This window comes from Ornithorhynchus anatinus, chromosome 8 (genome assembly GCF_004115215.2).
Source record: "Ornithorhynchus anatinus isolate Pmale09 chromosome 8, mOrnAna1.pri.v4, whole genome shotgun sequence".
Taxonomy (NCBI): domain Eukaryota; kingdom Metazoa; phylum Chordata; class Mammalia; order Monotremata; family Ornithorhynchidae; genus Ornithorhynchus; species Ornithorhynchus anatinus.
This window is the reverse complement of record NC_041735.1, coordinates 40805952-40818209: the sequence shown is the minus strand read 5'-3', so window position 1 is coordinate 40818209 and position 12258 is coordinate 40805952. Positions and strand designations below refer to the sequence as shown.

Here is a 12258-nt window from a genome sequence, read left to right as displayed (position 1 = left end):
GCAGATTTTAGGGATGTTGTGAAGGTTAAACAGACAGGATTTAGTGACAGACTGAATATATGTGGATGGAATGAGAGAGATGATTTGAGGATAAAGCCAAGAATATGGGCTTCTGAAACAGAAAGGATGGTGGTGCTGTCTACAGTGATGGGAGAATCAGGAGTGGACAGGGTTTGGGTGGGAACATAAGGGATTTGGTTTTGGACATGTTAAATTTGAGGTGACGCAGGACATCCAACTATATATGTCTTGAAGGCGAGAGAAAATACGAGACTGCAGAGAGGGAGAGACATCAGAGCTGAGATGTAGATATGGGACTCATCCATATAGAAATGGTAGTTGAAGCCATGGGAGCAAATGAGTTATCCAAGACAGTGGGTGTAAATGGAGAATAGAAGGGGTTCCAGAGCTGAATTTTGAGGGACTCCTACAGAATGGGGTGAGAGGCAGAAGAGTAGTCCGTGAAAGAAACCGAGAATGAGCAACCAGCGAGATGGGAGGGGAACCTGGAGAGGACAGTGTCACTGAAACCAGGTTTGCCCAATGTTTCCAGAAGAAGGGCATGGTAAACAGTGTCAGAGGCAGTTGAAAAGTTGAGGGAGGATTGGATGGAGTAGAGGCCTTTGGATTTGCAAACCGGCCACTCTCCAGATGGTCTTTAATATGACCTGGAGGTCCCCACCAAAATGTCGATTCCCTTTCAGATGAGGTCGACTCAGAATCAGAGTAGGATCTACGGATTAGAAGCATCCTCTTCATTAACCCCCATTTGTGACCTTTGGAGAGGGTAGTTTTGTGAAGCGAAGGGGACAGAAGCCAGATCGAAGGGGGCAAGCAGAGAATTGGAGGAGAGGAACGTCAGATAGCTGCTGTAGACAACTCGCTCAAGGAGTTGGGAGAGGAATGGGGAGGGGGATGGGGGGGATAACTAGAGGGGAGCTTTTTTTAAGGAAGACTATCAGGATTTATATGTTTTCAGCTTTTTTAGTATGTTTTTTAAGGGTTCTGCTTTTGTGTCTTAGGCACTAATGCTTCATTGCATTGCTTGAGATTGTGCTTTATTGAATCTTTAAGTCGTGTATGCTCTTCATCCTTGCAGTTACTATCCTTCAGTACACTGCTGAGCATCTGCGTGGATATAATAATGATGGTATTTGTTAATAATAATAATGTTGGTATTTGTTAAGCGCTTACTATGTGCAGAGCACTGTTCTAAGCGCTGGGGTAAACAAGCACTTAGTACCTGTCAAGCCCTGTTCTAAGCAGTGGGGAAGATACAAGGTATTCAGGTTGGATGCAGTCCACATGGGGCTTCGAGTCTTAATCCCCATTTTACAGATGAGGTAACTGAGGTGCAGAGTAGCTTAATGATTTGCCCAAGGTCACAGAGCAGATGAGTTGTGGAGCTGGGATTAGAACCCAGGTCCTTTTAACTCACGGGCATCCTGTCACCCATTTACTGTATGTTTCCCAACGAAATCTGTACTGCTGCTAGACTAACCTCAACCGTCCCCCCTGTTGGTGACTCTGCCTGCGTAGCAATCGTGCTCTTGAACTACTTGAAAATTCAGTGTAAAGTATGTGGTCAGGCCGTACCTTGCAGTTACACGAAGTTTTCTTGTCTTGCAGTTGAATTATTGCTGAATCCTATGTGAAGGAGTTAGAAAACTTGTAGTACTCACCTTGTCTGGTATGTGTATCTGCACAGCTGTTCTCTGACATGGTGCACTTTTTCCCAGCAAATTCATATTCTGCACGTCAGTTAATTGGTGGTATTGATTGAGTGCATACTGTACCGGGCACTTGAGAGTAAAATACAATTAGTAGACATCCCTGCCATAAGGAACATTCGTTGCCTGATTCTGCCATCAACACTCTAACCAGTCATCTAGGTAAAAAAAAAAACAAAAAAAGAAAAGAACACGTGGTAGCACTGAGTTACAGAGAATCTGTTGTCTGCACTTCCTTGTAGACCTACAGTTTGGTCTGAGGCTGGATGCTGTGAGCCACTGTATCTGTCAGTCACGCAAAGAGTGCTGGTCTCCTTGATTCTATTTCTATTTTGTTACATAACTATCCGAGTGTGTTTTTAAAGCTGCAAACTGATGTGATTAAGCTTTCAGCTCTGATCTTTTGACTCACTGCCAGTTTGTAGTGTTATGCTGACAAATTTATGTATAATTATTTACATGTTTCCAGAGAACAACCATCAGCATAAAGCAGCACCTGAATGATTTTCTCAGGGATAATGATAATTCTCATAGTCTGAGTCGGAGAACTTCCTGGACTATTGGAAATATTTTAATGAAGATATGTAGTCTCTTCCTTTTCCAGCATGACTCAAAAAAAAATTAGACTAGCGCTAAAGAAACTGCTTCATAAACCTGCTTCCCTTATTGGATTGGATTATTTGATTTAATTAAATTTACCAAAAAAAAATGGTCTTTGAATCCAGTATTTGGAAGAAATCCTCTTGTTCTTAGGACAAGAATATTTGCTAAGCTGTCTAGGGGGTTTGAACTTTGTGAGAAAAAACAGGACACTTATTGACTGAAATGACTGCTGAAATGTAGACATATATAGATTGATAGATTGATCAGTCCATGTTGTATTGTTAATTTTTTTACTTTGTCCTTTGAAATGTGAACAGAGCAAACAATACCTATTCAAAATGGTAGCAAATTCAGCATCGCGATAGCAAGGATGTTTCATGATGTGTTATTGATTATAATAACTATAATGATTGAGGCATTGTGTGATCTACTAGAAAGAGGAAGGGCCTGTGTAACCTTGGACAAGGCATGTAACTTCTCTGTGCCTCTATTCCAGCACTTTGTACAGTGCTTGGCACATAGTAAGTACCATAATTATTATTAATTGCAATTATAATGATTTTAAAATGAAATGCCCCAGCAAAGAACTCTAGTTCAATTAAGATTCCTTCACAGAACTCTAAATGGAATTGAGAGTGTACTCTGTTATTAAAGTTAAAAGGGCTGCATTTATTGATAAGTCAAATTTAAGTAATCAGTTCTCCAGTAATGCAGGATTTACCTTAGGACAGAGGTCCCAATGAGAAAAACTCCGTGACCTACACTGCACCTGTGCCCACAGCGGCTGTATGACAAAATATCATGATCTCTTTAGTCACATTGTAAAAACACCCCCTAATTCCCCAGTTGTGTGGGAGAGGAATTCTGTGTAATCTGATCATCTTTTCTACCAGTGTTCAGCACATGCTACCGATAATGATGCTATTAACAATATTCTATCCAAAAAACATAATGGAGACTTCATGGTACAGTAGAACTCACCCACACATAGAAAGCACATGCCGCTGATAATGATGCTATTAACAATATTCTATCCAAAAAACTTTCCAGGGGAAATTGACACTCTCTTTTCATACAGTCTTATTGGGTGAAAAAGGAAAAAGATTCAAAGGCATTTTGCTATCAAACTATTTAAGAACTAAACAGACACTAAACTATTTAAGAACTAAACAGTCATTTTGCTATCAAACTATTTAAGAACTAAACAGACACTTCCCTTTGTTAGGGCAAACTCTTTTCAGGCAAAACCTGTATTTACTCAGCTTTCCTTTTAGGTAGGGAAAGGATTTTAAAACATTTTGCTACCTATAGTTTGCTGCTGCCCCTTAAAAAAAAAATAGTTTTTCTATATATAGAGTCACTCTTGGGGTGAGCTCACTTCTAAGCTGCTGCGTTCAGGCAAAGACTCCCACCACATTGATTACGGAATTACAGTCTGCTTTTTTAATTTGAAAAGGGGCAAGCTGCATTTGGAAAAAAAATTAGTTTCCTTGTGTTACTAACTTAAAAGGTTTTACCTTAAGTAAGGGCCTGGAGGACCTTTTGAGATAAATCTCTGGATCTTAGAGGAAAACAGCTACAGAGATTCAGATGTGGTACCTACTTTTTACCAAACTCTCTATTCCCTACTCACAAGTAGTGAATGTACTTTATTGTGAAACCATCCTTCTCTTGTCTTATGCTGTCGAGTCATCTCCGACACGGAACCACGCCATGGACATAGCTCTTCCAGAACACCCCACCTCCATCTGCAATCATTCTGTTAATGTATCCATAGTTTTCTTGGTTAAAAATATGCAAGTGGTTTACTGTTGGCTCCTTCCGTGCAGTAAGCCTTAGTCTCTGCCCTCGACTCTCTCCCATACTGCTGTTGCCCAGCATAGGTGAATTTTGACTTGTAGCAGAATGTCTTCCACTTGCTATCCCCTGGTTAAGCTAGGAATGGAATGGGTATGCCTCTACTTGACTCTCCCTCTCATAGTCGAGAATGGTAGAGTACCAGAAACTCTCCAGGTGCGATCCTGAGAAGGGGAAACCATCCTAAAGATATAATCGTGATCAAAAACCTTGGTTAAATTTCCTGTGTGGTTTTAAAACGTGGTTTACAGAATTCAACAGTGTCCTTTCAGTTCTAAAATAAAAACAAATAGAAATTTGTCAAATACAAAGATATGGCCAAGTAAATTGTGGACAGTAAAAATTTAAAAATAAGGAACTTTTGTGTATAACTTAGTGTAAATGTGTTTGGTCATTTAGACCATGCCTTTTATGTCTTATGTAAATTCTTCAACTTCCTAATACAGTGCTGTGCCTTTTGTAGGGGCTTATTGTTGATCATTTTTATGTAGTGGGGACTGGAAAAGGCACATTTTGGAAAACTGGGAATCAGTGGAGAATTACCACCTCTGAAAACCATTCTAGAGTCCATACAGGTGGTGCAATTTCAAGTGATGTCTAAATATTGAAGAAGGAATTTATCAAGGTGTGTCAGAAAGAATTCAACAGCTGTAAGCCATGGGGGGAAATCTGGAGTGTGGCAGCTAGATCAAGTGGGTCATGAATAAATCCATCTGGATAAGCCTGGTTCGGTGTCCTCCACACAGAAAGCCTGCAGAAAACACTATTGATTAATTAATGAAGAAGTTAGGGAGGGCCAGCCTGCTTTAGTGGAAAGAATACATGGTGGGGAGTCAGGAGACCCATGTTCTAATTCTACTTTGTTACTAATCTTCTGTGTGATCTTGGTCAAGTGACATAGCCTATCACTCAGTGGAAAGAGCACGGGCTTTGGAGTCTGAGGTCATAGGTTCGAATCCCAGCTCTGCCACTTGGCAGCTGTGTGACTGTGGGCAAGTCACTTCACTTCTCTGTGCCTCAGTTCCCTCATCTGTAAAATGGGGATTAAGACTGTGAGCCCCACATGGGACAACTTGCTTCCCCTGTGTCTACCCCAGCGCTTAGAACAGTGCTCTGCACATAGTAAGCGCTTAACAAATACCAACATTATTATTATTATTAATTTACTCATCTGTAAAGGGGAATAGTAATACCTGTGCCTACCTCTCAGAGTTGTTGTGAGGAGAAAAATAAGATCATAAATGTGAAAGTGTTTTGGAAAAATAACTGCTATCCAAAAAAGAAGGCAGCGTTTTTGTCATCAAAATAGTGATGACTCTTCATTTAAAATGCATTAGACAGTAACGATGCACTCCGTTCTTCATAATTTTTGCTTTCAGTATGCTTTAGAGAATCGGGGAACTTTCTTGCAACATACTGTCGGTACCAGGCAGTACGATGTGGCCTACTAAAATGCAAGGTTTTCTTAAGTGATTCACTCAGAATATAGCTCCCTTGTTTTACAAAGATTCAGATGTTTAAAAGTACCTTGTACGTCCTTTGATCATATACCTTTTTGCTATCCAGAGTGAATTGACTAGATAGGTAAGCGTGATTCTTGGCGTTTCCTTACTTAAATGAACAAATCAACGCAGGAGAGTAACTGTCCAACTTAGATCTGTGTTTCTATGCTGCAGCAAGGGTGTTAGCCAATTATACAAACTTGGAGCAGTGTGGCTCAGTGGAAAGAGCCCGGGCTTGGGAGTCAGAGGTCATGAGTTCGAATAACGGCTCTGCTGCTTGCCAGCTGTATGACTTTGGGCAAATCACTTAACTTCTCTGGGCCTCAGTTGCCTCATCTGTAAAATGGGGGTGAAGACTGTGAGCCTCACGTGGGACAACCTGATCATTTTGTATCCCCCAGTGCTTAGAACAGTGCTTTGCACATAGTAAGTGCTTAACAAGTACCACCATTATTATTATATAAGTGAATGAATGTTAAGAATTGAAAAAAGCATCTGGTGGAATCAGCATTTTTAGTCCACATTCGGTCCTTAATTTGGGGAATGTTTCATGAAGGAGCAAAGATTTAAACTCTGATAGAATTGTTGAACTTTAAAGACTGGTTCTTTTCTTCATTTTTGACACCTTCTCTCTGTACTCCTGAGAAGATGTTTGATACTCCCCAAACGCAAATCACCTGTCCCAAAAAAGTAACCCCCCCCACTGCCGATAAACTGCAAGCTCCTTGTGATCGAGGATTGTGTCTCTCAACTCTATTGTTTTCTGTTCTCCTAAATGCTTAGTACAGTGCTCTGCACACAGTAATTGTTCAATGAATACCATTGATTGATGGTCACAGAGGACTAGAACCGTCAAGTACACTGGGTGCATGAGAAATTTGCATGTTATTTTCCTATATTCAGTGTTACCTATGTGTGGTGTAAACCTTGCTCAGTGGTCTTGACCTGACATCCAGATGATTCTAGAATGAAATCTGGTTGGGGAATGGAGAGGACAATTGCAGGAAGTGGAAGAAAACTCTGATCTAGAGGTTAAAATGGACAAACGGCAAACTTGGACATGGAAAAAGCATTAACATTTAATAAGGCAGCATTGTTTAAAAGAAACAGGATGAGGTTCAATAAATAAGTCTTTGATTTAATACAGTCTGTGAACCTCTTTATGGAACTGAATGTATTTTCAAAACACAGGCCCATAATAAAGGCCTATGATAAATCTGTAACTTCTATTACAGTTGTGGAAAGGTAGATCATTCAGTAACCACAAGTCTATTAAAAAATAAAAGCAGACCTTGGATAATCAGTTATGTGGGGGAATGTAGTGGAAATAGCCTGAAATTATCTATGGTTCTGCAAATGTGTGGAAGCCGAGGGTATTCCAACTCAGATGTTTATTCAACCCTTGCCTTAAATAGCCAAATTCCCCTCCACTTCATATCTGATCCCAGCGAAAATTCTGAAAAAACATTATATTGTTGTACTTGATTGGCCTGAAAGTACACACTGAAGGAAACATGATGATTATAAGAGTTTTGCAAAATGAAATGCATGACGTTCTTAAGTTGTGAGCCCCTCAAAAGGTAGGGTCTGTGTCTTCTTCCCACTTGCGTATTCTTCCCCAGTGCTTAGTAGAGTGCTCTGTCCACAGTAAGTGATTAATAAATACAGTTGCTACAATTTCAGTTATGTGAGGCAGCATGGCATAGTGGATAGAGCACGGGCCAGGGAGTCAGTAGGTTCTGGGTTCTAATACTGGCTCCGCCACTTATCTGCTGTGTGATCTTGGGCAAGTCACTTCACCTCTCTGTGCCTGTTTCCTCATCTGTAAAATGGGGAATGAAACTGTGAGACCATGTGGGACAGGGACTGTGTCCAACCTGATTTACTTGAATCTACCCCAGCGCTTACTACAGTGACTGGCACACAATAAGTACTTAACAAATACCAGAATTGTTAAGGTAAGCCTGAAGAAGAGAGAGGTTATGTTTCTACCTGCATCCAGAAATTGCTGTGCTCATACACCCAACCAAAAGTTGGTTATGGATTATGCACAGCTCTACATAGTTCAGAACCGTATTCTGTCAAGAGGCATGCTGTTCAGAGGAAGTAGAAAACTAAATTAAGAATGGCACCGTATGTTTGGAGACCGACAGAGCATGGCACCAATGTAATATTGAATTTAAAATTTAAAGAGCCTTTGATCTGATGCTAGAAGTGGATTGCCCACGAAGTCACATCAGATGGCAAGACCGGATCAAAGTTTTGGACAAATTTCCAGCTTACCACATTAAACTTCCTTGGGGGACTGTGTCAGGTTAAAGGAGGATAGGCACCTACCCCAGGAGCCGCTGAATGTTTAGCTGAAAAATGTGACAAGCAAGTTTTTAAAAAATAATTGTGAAATATAATTGTTAATGCAGGATAAATTTGGCCAGCTGAGGTTCACCAGAGGGAGACACATCAACTTACTGAAATACATGCAACTAGAAATAAGCTAACTGATAACACCACCAGGTAGTTTGAATATGGTTGCAAAAGAATTATGAAGAACACTTTTTGTGTGCATATGGTGTAGAAAAGTTTATCAGTCTTGCAAAGGGGTTTTTTTAGCTCTGTTTTCATCATTCTGTCATCCTGTATATATGTTTGTGTGTGTTCACACACCTTCCATTTCTAATAGCTCTTGAATTCCAGAATTAATTTGTTTTTGTCCTCTGACAGTCTTCATCCAGCCCATATCATCCCGACTTTCCTCGTCCTTCTTATTCACTTCTCTTTCCGATTTCTGAGCCTTTCAGTGTTGTCAGTGGGGAAGAAAGCAAGAAAGAAGCTGAACAGGGCCTTTCTTGGTTTGAATTTCACATTCTGCAGCATGGCTCAGTGGAAAGAGCCCGGGCTTGGGAGTCAGAGGTCATGGGTTCTAATCCCAGCTCCACTGCTTGTCAGCTGTGTGACTTTGGGCAGGTCACTTCACTTCTCTGTGTCTCAGTTACCTCATCTGTAAAATGGGGATGAAGACCGTGAGCCTCATGTGGGACAACCTGATTACCTTGTATCAACCCCAGCGCTTAGAACAGTGCTTTGCACATAGTAAGCGCTTAACAAATAATCGTAATTATTATTATTATTCTGCCTTCCAGCCATCTCAGCATGGCACAGTGGAAAGAGCACGGGCTTTGGAGTCAGGGCTCATGAGTTCGAATCCCAGCTTTGCCACTTGTCAGCTGTGTGACTGTGGGCAAGTCACTTAACTTCTCTATGCCTCAGTTCCCTCATCTGTAAAATGGGGATGAAGACTGTGAGCCCCACGTGGGACAACCTGATTCCCCTGGGTCTACCCCAGTGCTTAAAACAGTGCTCTGCACATAGTAAGTGCTTAACAAATACCAACATTATTATCTCACAGAGTGTGTGGCTGTGCTCGGTGGCACTAGGAGAGGAAGTGTGGATGTTGCAACACAAGCCATCACCACTGCTGCCAAAGCAGTTGAGTGCATGTCCTCTGACAGACTTAACCAGTAATACCTTTCCCCTCTTAACCATTGTTTTTGAGCCAAAAGTGATTCTTAGTGTGAAACCCATCAGGAGTGTTGCCTTCAAATTGAAGGGCTCCTGTATTTCAAAACATAAATAACGATGGTGATGATGGCATTTGTTAAGCACTTACTATGATCCAAGCACTGTTCTAAGCGCTGGGGTAGATACAGGGTCATCGGATTGTCCCACATGAGGCTCACAGTCTTAATCCCCATTTTACAGATGAGGTCACTGAGGCCCAAAGAAGTGAAGTGACTTAGCCAAAGTCACACAGATGACAAGTGGCAGGAGTGGGATTAGAACCCACGACCTCTGACTCCCAAGCCTGGCCTTTTTCCACTGAGCCACGCTGCTTCTCTAATGACTTTGGGGCATTTCATGTAGTTTACAAATGTGTGTGTATGTGTGTGTGTGTTTTTAAGAAACCAGTGTTAATTAGTAATTCATTTAAGCAACTGAAAGTAAAGTTTTCATTTGGGTAAAATCATAAAATTTAATCCAGATTCATTGAAATGCACTTTAATCCTTTTAGCAATATTATTGTGGCTGTTTGACAAAATGAAGGTATCTTCAGTTTTTTCCTCTTCCTTATTCTCTCCTCCCTCCTTTCCCATCCTGACCCTTAGTCCCCAACCTTCATTTCTCTGCTTGCAGCGGAAGAAGGCAAGACTGAAAGGGGCATCTGGAGGAGGAACCAGTGGGGTGAAGCTAGGTAGCTCCCTGCTAAAAAGACCTTTTCAATAACTTGCAGTTTAACCAATCCACAGGTACCTGCAGAAAATGTGATTGCCAGATCTGTCCCCTTCTCATAGTGTGCACCCCTTCCGTAAAACCTGAAAAGCAGCGTGAGTAAAACAGTTGCAGACTTCTAAAATTGCTTTTGATCTCACTTCATTTTAATAGGAATTTCTATCTTGAAGCACCCCTTGTTCAAATGTACGACTGGATTAAGTATTTCTCCTAGTATGCATGAGAAATGCTGATATTAAATTGTATTTCACCATCTCCCTCTTCCACGAGTGTTTACTGCCACCAAATGGCATTGTATAACATTACTGCCTTAGGGAAACTAATTATAAAAACCACACTGCCTGATAGAGGACCTCATGCTTATGATCACCAAGAAGAGTTCAGGATCCCTATTTGCCTTGACACCAACTGTGAAAATATAACTAAAGGAGCTGTGGTTTCTCCTGTTTTTCTAAAACTGTGTAATTTTGTCTCTGCGCAATTATATTTGCACGGTGAAGTGATTTTCTTTATTTTTTTAAATACATTTACCTTCCAGCTTTTGTCCAAGCAAACTGCGCACAAGCATCTAAATTTAGTCATTTACTTTTTCCTTTTTAAAGGCGTTGGTTTCAGTGACTGACAACCTTCATGACCTAATGTGTGTGCATATAAACTACTTTGAGGCGTACTGTAAAAATGCCAAAAATATTTATCCCTCCTTTTCAGGTGCTTTCTGTGCTCATAAAATTCCTCTTTGAAAAAGTTGAAACTTTAACCCAGTCATGTCATTTGTTTCATTAGAGCACTTTGGAGAGGGCGATTAGCATTTGAAGGAAATATATTCTCTCCTTTGATCTTGCTAATTGTTTAAACAATCCTCTTTTAGCTATATAGCTATATTGTATTCCCTTCTCCTCGGAAGGCAAAAGGAACTTAAGCAGAGGAAGAGCATTGGGTCGAATCACCGAGTTGCTTTCCTAAAATTATTAGTGTTTGACTGTAGGAGCATGTTGGGAAGTGACTAATTCCGGGGCAGAACCTGGTTAACCTCCCCGGTTACCTAGGGTAAACCCCCGGGCTGGACTGTGCAGTGGCTGATTCTGAGGCCCATCCTATTCCTTATTCTCTCCTCCCTCCATTCCCCTCCTGACCCTTAGGCCCAACCTTTATTATTCTTGAAGAAGGCAAGACTGGAGGGTCACAGGGAGGAGGAACCGGTGGGGTGAAGCTAGGTAGCTCCCTGTTAAAAAGACTGATAATAACTTGCAATTTAACCAATCTACAGGTACCTGCAGTTTGAGTTGGATTAAGCAGGTTTTCTTTTCTGTTACAGATGGGTTACTCTTTTGTGCCTCTACCTATGCAGTTCTCTACCCCTGCATACATTTTGGTATTCTACACACGGGACTTAATTTAATTCTGTTGATAATGGGTGAGCAACTCTGATAATCAGGAAGTGTTTGGGGTTTGGGTCTCAGTGTCTGAAACTCAGGCTCTGGTGGAATCCTTTCTTCCTTCTTCCCTCATGACCTATAGAGAGGGAGATTTTTCTCTTGCTTTCTCCCTATCCAACCATCCAAGTGAAAAGCTAGATGATGTTGGGGGTGGGGGGCGAAAGGGTAGGGGAGAAAGGGAATAGTCAGATTTTATATATACATATATATTTTATACTCACATATATAAATATGTACACACATATATATTGCATATACTATAGTATACACGTACATTCATCACTTTGAGGGGGGTATATTTTAAACTGACAGTGTAGTTCAGGAGTGGGATTAGAAGAAAAGGTGGCTGGTGGTAAAGATTTAGTTTATATGAGACACTTTTAAACATTATCTTGAATTGCTTGATTGAAACAATGCACAAGGCCATTTTATATAAAACCACAGGGGCAAAAGTCTACTATATAGCAGTGTGTGTGTGTGTGTGTGTGTGTGTGTGTATTATATGAACTGTTGCATAGTTGCAAAATCATTTGGTCAGCTGCCTAATTATAATAATTATGGTATTTAAGTGCTTACTCTGTGCCAAGGTCCTAACTAAGGCTGGAGTAGATACAAGATAATCAGGTCCCACAAGGGGCTCACAGTCTAGCAGGAGAGAGAGAACAGGTGTTGAATCTCCATTCTGTAGATAAGGGAACTGGGGCATAGAGAAGCTAAGGGACTTGCCCAAGGTCACGCAGCAGGTATGTGTCTGTTCCGGGATTAGAACCACCCAGATCCTTGCTCTTTCCACTAGGCCAGGCTCACAAGAAACAAATGACAAGTGATTTTGGACAAACTCGT

General features: G+C 41.0%; 1 protein-coding gene and 1 non-coding gene across 2 annotated transcripts in view; one reads left to right on the top strand and one right to left on the bottom strand.

The window, feature by feature from the left end:
* ANKRD28 (ankyrin repeat domain 28) overlaps positions 1-12258 on the top strand; it is a 128486-nt gene that overhangs the window by 15829 nt on the left and 100399 nt on the right. The gene's annotated exons all lie outside the window — the stretch shown is intronic.
* Positions 4227-4364, bottom strand: LOC114814011. The gene has a single exon (XR_003761754.1). It is a non-coding gene; the product is annotated as a small nucleolar RNA SNORA7 (small nucleolar RNA).